The 7123-nt window shown below is 42.8% G+C and overlaps 1 non-coding gene across 1 annotated transcript; it reads right to left on the bottom strand.

Annotated features, from left to right (window-relative positions):
• Positions 1-288: 288 nt before the first annotated feature.
• TRNAL-CAG (transfer RNA leucine (anticodon CAG)) lies at positions 289-371 on the bottom strand. The gene has a single exon. It is a non-coding gene; the product is annotated as a tRNA-Leu (tRNA).
• Between the last annotated feature and the right edge of the window lie 6752 nt (positions 372-7123).

Here is a 7123-nt window from a genome sequence, read left to right as displayed (position 1 = left end):
AGACCCCGGTGTCAAACGCTTCGTTGTGATTGCAATCGATGATCAGCAGGTGGCAGTAAAGTACTGCGCTATGATGCGTTCATGCATTGGTGGCCTCGTCCACGAACCCAACAGCACAAAAATCTAATGAGAATTAGAATGTATGAACATTTCACGTGGCTGGAGGTGAAACAAAAATGTACTTTAATACATATATATTTTTCCCACAATGCAAGCAACTGGTATTTGACTATAACAACAGAAAATGCAAACAAAAAAACATTGTTCATTTTGGGCACGAAAATGATTTGTCAGAAGTGGGATTCGAACCCACGCCTCCAGGGGAGACTGCGACCTGAACGCAGCGCCTTAGACCGCTCGGCCATCCTGACTCCTGAGTCTCGAGGCCAGCATTTTCATTTAAAACTACAACGCTTCTGTCGGTTTAACACGAACGTGTATTGATACGATTGCAGTACTGAATAATCAATAAACGCACAATTGATAATATTATTACGCTTCGTTAACAACAGGTCGAGAGAGTGGAGCGCCCCCGACTGAACGCGTAAAAAAATATAAACCATTCAGAAAAAAATATATAAACGTTGTTTACAAAGCATCCTTTAATGGACCATAATAGCTGCAGTATTTATTTACAACTGTTATTTCTTGAGTTTATTTCATACACGGAGTTTTGACAGAAACAAATTTAAAAAAACACAGGTAAATCATACGCGAGCTACGATAATCGCGATATAACAGTAACGAGGCAATCGGCCCATACGATTATCGTGGGTCGCATATCGTGGAATCGCCGGATCTCGATATCCCCGATATTGACGATACCCACTCGCTTTTAACCTTAAGCAGCTATCACTAATAAGCTCAATCTCACCGAAATCTGTGGTCGTGGCGTTGTCACGGCGACGGGGCTTGAGACAAATTAACGATTGCTAATTTTTTGCAATCGGTCAACGGAAACGCAGAAAAGGGATTAATTATTCTCGTCCGGCTATAACAACCGGCGTGGGAGTGATTCATTGAGCAACATTATGACACCAAACGAGACGACTAGCGCTTAATAATAATAACAACATCAACAACATCATACCTCATCATTAGACCTCCTTTGCCAGTACCAAAATGTAATAATAGGGTTTTCCCCCTTTTTTCTGTCAACACAACTGAAACCTTTTTTTTAACAAGGATTCATGTTACTGCATTAACCACAATACGTGCAGTCAAAATGCAAACAAAAAACATACTATGACACACTATGATAATAGTAGTATACTAGTACAGCAGCACACCGGTGTTGTTGGAGAGTAAACCCACTACAACATTTACAATTATAGTGTAGTGTATAGTGTAGTGTATAGTGTAGTATACTAGTACAGCAGCACACCGGTGTTGTTGGAGAGTAAACCCACTACAACATTTACACTTATAGTGTAGTGTATAGTGTAGTGTATAGTGTAGTATACTAGTACAGCAGCACACCGGTATTGTTGAAGAGTAAACCCACTACAACATTTACAATTATAGTGTAGTGTATAGTGTAGTGTATAGTGTAGTATACTAGTACAGCAGCACACCGGTGTTGTTGGAGAGTAAGCTCACTACAAACATTTACAATTATAGTGTAGTGTATAGTGTAGTGTATTGTGTAGTATATAGTGTAGTATACTAGTACAGCAGCACACCGGTATTGTTGAAGAGTAATCCCACTACAACATTTACAATTATAGTGTAGTGTATAGTATAGTGTAGTATACTAGTACAGCAGCACACCGGTGTTGTTGGAGAGTAAACCCACTACAACATTTACAATTATAGTGTAGTGTATAGTGTAGTGTATAGTGTAGTATATAGTGTAGTATACTAGTACAGCAGCACACCGGTATTGTTGAAGAGTAAACCCACTACAACATTTGCAATTATAGTGTAGTGTATAGTGTAGTGTATAGTGTAGTATACTAGTACAGCAGCACACCGGTGTTGTTGGAGAGTAAACCCACTACAAACATTTACAATTATAGTGTAGTGTATAGTGTAGTGTATAGTGTAGTATATAGTGTAGTATACTAGTACAGCAGCACACCGGTATTGTTGAAGAGTAAACCCACTACAAACATTTACAATTATAGTGTAGTGTATAGTGTAGTGTATAGTGTAGTATACTAGTACAGCAGCACACCGGTGTTGTTGGAGAGTAAACCCACTACAACATTTACAATTATAGTGTAGTGTATAGTGTAGTGTATAGTGTAGTATACTAGTACAGCAGCACACCGGTTTTGTTGGATAGTAAACCCACTACAAACAGAAAAAAAATAAGCCACCTTCATATATAGTGTAGTCTGTCAAAGACAGAAAAAAGGGGAAAAACCCTATTATTACATTTTGGTACTGGCAAAGGAGGTCTAATGATGTAGATGCTCACCCCGAGCCCTCATTACTTTGATAGTGCATTGTCTTTGAGCTGTACGCCTTTTGGCGTCATTTGGTCGAGCACCAATTGGGTCGAGGCTCAAAAGAAAGCCGTCCCTTGGTGTGGACCAATCAGTTTCAAGGACAATGCAATATTATCATAGTATGTTTTTTTATATTCTTAGCTCTTTCGGTAAAGTCACGTTGAAGGGAAACAATAAAATAATAAAATATATGTTTTTTGTTTGCATTTTGACTGCAGGTATTGTGGTTAATGCAGACATGAATCCTTGTAAAAAGGTTTCAGTTTTGTTGCCAGAAAAAAGGGGAAAAACCCTATTATTAGATAGAGAATACTATACAATGTATATACAGTATACGATCTAGAAGATAATTCGTCACAATAGTAAGATGAAAAGGGACCACATAGGTTAGTGCGTAAAATGTCGCCTTTGTTTAAGTCGACGTTCAACCGTAAAAGAGACACAAGGTTCACAAGGAACTATCAATAAAATATGTTTGTTATGTTCGCCCCCATAAAAAGGACAAAAGCTTTTCAAGTAAAAAAAAGTAAAATGTTTGTCATTAAACCATCACGACACTAAACGCCCACTAAAGGAAAGTGACCTCTTGCGATCGTAAAAAAAAACTGTCCACACTTATTTTAAGCAGATGTATTGAGAATCCTATAAACCGTCTGGTTATTCAATTGATTTACAAAGTATTTTTAAGTATGAAATGGAAACAAAATAAAAACCCTTTTAAAATCGTCAGTATTATTTCAAGGGTACAACGCAGCATGCACAAACACAGACAGGAAAAACAATTATTGCGCTCATTAATAACAATAAAAACAATGGAAAGTTGAACGCGACATCAAGCAAAGGCTTGAAACAACTGAACTCTGGTTCCTGGAATCTGTAGGTCCCGTCCCGGGGGACCCACCCGGGTTGGAAGAAGGGGGGGGGGGGTAGAGTCCTGTGGGGGGCCCCCGACCCCAAAAAAGATCAGGGCGTGAACTTCCCTCCCTGCTGTGGCCCAAGAGGCCGGTGTGGGCCGGGACTGTGGGACTGTGCAATATGGACCGATGAAAGTGTCAGGAAGCCTGACATGGTTGACGCTGGGTTATTTCTCAAGCACAGTTCCAGTGAAGTGCATTGCACTTGCTCCGTGATCATGATTATCATCATCATCCGTATCCCGCAGGCCGTTCATCCCCGACAGGCGGAATGTTTTGTTTTAATCTTCTAACCATCCTTTCACGGCACACATTGCTTCTACGTCACTATAAACTCGCTTTCCCATCCACGACTGGTTCAGTAACTGTGTAGGCACGTGGACGGCGCTGGGAGTCATGTTTGGCATTATATTTATCCAGCTCCATGTGGATTTACATAATTTTTCAGATGTTTCTAAACGTGAGAATAGGGGTTTCCCCCTTTTTTCTGGCAACAAAACAGGTGTTAAGTTGTTAAGACACCAAACTGAAACCTTTTTACAAGGAATCACCTCTGCATTAAGCACAATATACTTGTGGTCAGAATGCATATTTTGGTACTGGAAAAGGAGGTCCCATGATGTAGCTGCTCACCCCGAGCTCTCATTACTCTGATAGTGGCATTGTCTTTGTGCTGTGTACGCCTTTTGGCGTCCTCTGGTCTAACACCGTTTGAGACGAGGCTCAAAAGAAAGCTGTCTCTGGTGTGGACCAATCAGAGACAATGCATATATTATCAGAGTATGTTTTTGTTTGCATTCTGACCACAAGTATTGTGGTTAATGCAGACATGATTCCTTGTAAAAAGGTTTCAGTTTGGTGTTTTAACATCTTAACACCTAAATTTTGATTTAAAGCTTTCGTGACTGCAGGGATTCATATTCGTGGTTCTTTCGGTAAAGTCACGTAGAAGGGAAACAAGAAAATATTTTTATTATTTTATTTTTTCCCTTTTTATTATTTTATTGTTTCCCTTCTACGTGACTTTACCGAAAGAACCAAGAAAATCTTAACACCTGTTTTGTTGCCAGAAAAAAGGGGGGAAACCTATTATCATATTTTGGTACTGGCAAAGGAGGTCTCCTGATGTAGATTTCTTAACGTCTTCAGATTTTTTTCTCCCCCAATATATCTTTCGACTTTACCTCGTTTTCTAATTCGTCTGGACATCGGAAACCTTTCTACAGATTTCTTCCCCCCGATTTCAAAACGGTTCATATGTCACACACGCTCAATTGAAACACCTGCGAAAAATCGCAGCACTTATGAATTGCGATGCAATTTCACAGTCCTGAAAAGTTCTGTACCTCCCATCGAACCGAGGATGGCTGAGCGCTTTTCGACAAGGGGATGATGGCCTTTGTTGCTGGACGGCACGTGGAGGGGGCGTAGATAAGGGAGATGAGAGGTAAACGGCCACTGCAAGGGAATAACAGGCGATTAATAAAGTGTGATAATTTTTTTTTGTCGTAGAGGAGGTAGAAGGGTGAGCGGGTCTTTTCCTGTGCCCCTGGGTCTGACTCAGCCTAATTCCCGGTCTTCCTCCTCCTTCCGTCTTCCTGCAAGAGGAGTCTTTGCTCAGAATTAGCAGTTTCTCATCATAAATCATGAGTTCCCTCTCACGTACCCCCCCCCGCCCCCATCATCACATCCTCCTCGCCTGCGTGCCTCAACGTGGCTGCGGGTCGCTCGCCAAACAGTCACAACGATCCCACGTGCAGCTTTATCGACTGTTGGGCGAGTAGCGGGGAAATGTTATCTCCCTCGCCTGCTATGCAGGAGGTCGTGGGTTCTATCCTGGCCCATGACGCCTGTTCTCGTTCTCCCCGTGGTCGCGTGGAATTCTCTCCCGGTCCTCCGGTATTGCCTTCCACGTCTAGAGACACGTGTTTAGATTGTTTGCCTATTACTCTAAATTCCCACGTGTGGTGATGATATAAGCCACTTCGATGAGCTATCATGTGTTGTCAGGTCGACTCTGAAAAAAAAATTGCTCAGCGGGGGCTTTTTACAGGGTGGTAAAATAATATAAGTTACGCTCTCCCGACGTTGTGAGCCTCATCAGGAACTGAATTCAGTTCAGCGACTAAACTGAATTCATTTCGGTTCCTCAAGAAGCGTCTAGTTGAAGTAACGAAACGTCGGACATCAAGCCGAAGAACGCGCGCTGCACAACCCGAAAATATGATAAGAGGACAAACGCGAGAACCCACGCAGTGGTAAGGGTGAGTGCTGCCCTGCTCCAACGTTTGCGAACGGGAAACGTGAATTGTATTGCATTACAGTGGCAACGTGTATAGGGTCACAGCGCCATATGCAACATAAGACACCGATCCGCCGCTAGACCCCAGGACTATTGGGGCAAGTGTTCCTCGCGAACCCCTATGAAGGCCAACTAGGCGCACGAGGCTTTGGTGCGGCTAAGCACCCCGCCCGGCCGCCTTTGTCTCTCAGTGGTGACGTGATGTTTAGACGTCGCACCATGCACTCATTTAAGACTGAGTCGACCTAGGGGGAGGACACCCAGGAGGGTGCAGATATTCCTAACTGATGTTGGCCGTGAGCGGGAATTGAACTCGGGTCGCCGGGTTCGTATTGCAGTGCTCTGACACACGTAAAAGTTCAAACATATATTAATGTGCAAAGACAAAGATCCTCCAATAAGCCTTAACAGACTGTTGGGGAAAGTGCTGTTAGCGAGCGCCTATTAAGGAAGGCACACGAGGAGGCGGTGTATAGCCATAACCAAGCCCGGCCGCCTTTGTCTCCCCCAGTGGTGATGTTTACACATCGCACCAAGTACTCGTTTCAAGGCCGAGTCGACCTAGGCGAGGCCCAGGACCGGTTCAGATAATCATTCACTGATGTTGGCCGTGAGCGGGGGAATCGAATTCGGGTTCGCCGGGTTCGTAGCGCAGTGATCTAGCCACTGTGCCACCGCTCCCTACCATTAATAGACGCACACACACACAATTATAATTGAATAATGAACGATCGTTCCTAATGAACGCGAACGGTTACCACGACCATCTGCGAGGCATGCTGACACGTGGCGGTGGAAGATTTTGCACCTGGGGGGATTAAATAAAGCACAGAGAGCACAGGGGATCGGTAAACCCCCAGCTAACCACAACTGCGGTGGGTGCTTCTTCTGTAACGTCTCTATCGTGCAACACTAACGGCCAGACTAAACTAAATAAAACTATTGATTTTTTTAAAATTTGATCAGGTAAGGACCACTGAGCTATATATACACTGTAGCTCTTTTTCAGAAGCGACCTGGCCACGAATGGTAGCTCAACGAAGTGGCTTATCATGTAGTAATGTATTGCAGCCAAATATTCTTAACGAATATTTTAAATGTGGAGGGAAAACCCGGAGGACATGTCGAAAGATCCACACGACGACGGGGAGAACATGCCAACTCAAAATATACAGGAATCAGCCTCGGGATCGAACCCAGAACTACTTCCTGTAAACCAGGAAAGGTAGTTAACATCTCACCAGACAATCGCCACGTGCATACATCACATAGGAGAAAACTTCATCATTAATTTCCATCGTTATCATTATCACTACCATCATCCCCAAATACAAATTACACTTAGGTGTATCATCATCACCCTCATCAACAAATATAATTGGAACTCTATTGCATAATCGTCGTCATGATCATGATCATCATGATTACAATGATAGTGTATCAATCATTATCAC

Source organism: Petromyzon marinus, chromosome 3 (assembly GCF_048934315.1).
Source record: "Petromyzon marinus isolate PM22_M1 ecotype Great Lakes invasive population chromosome 3, UKy_Petmar_22M1.pri1.0, whole genome shotgun sequence".
Lineage (NCBI taxonomy): Eukaryota > Metazoa > Chordata > Hyperoartia > Petromyzontiformes > Petromyzontidae > Petromyzon > Petromyzon marinus.
Note: the sequence above shows the minus strand (reverse complement) of the source record. Positions and strands in the feature narration are given on the sequence as shown.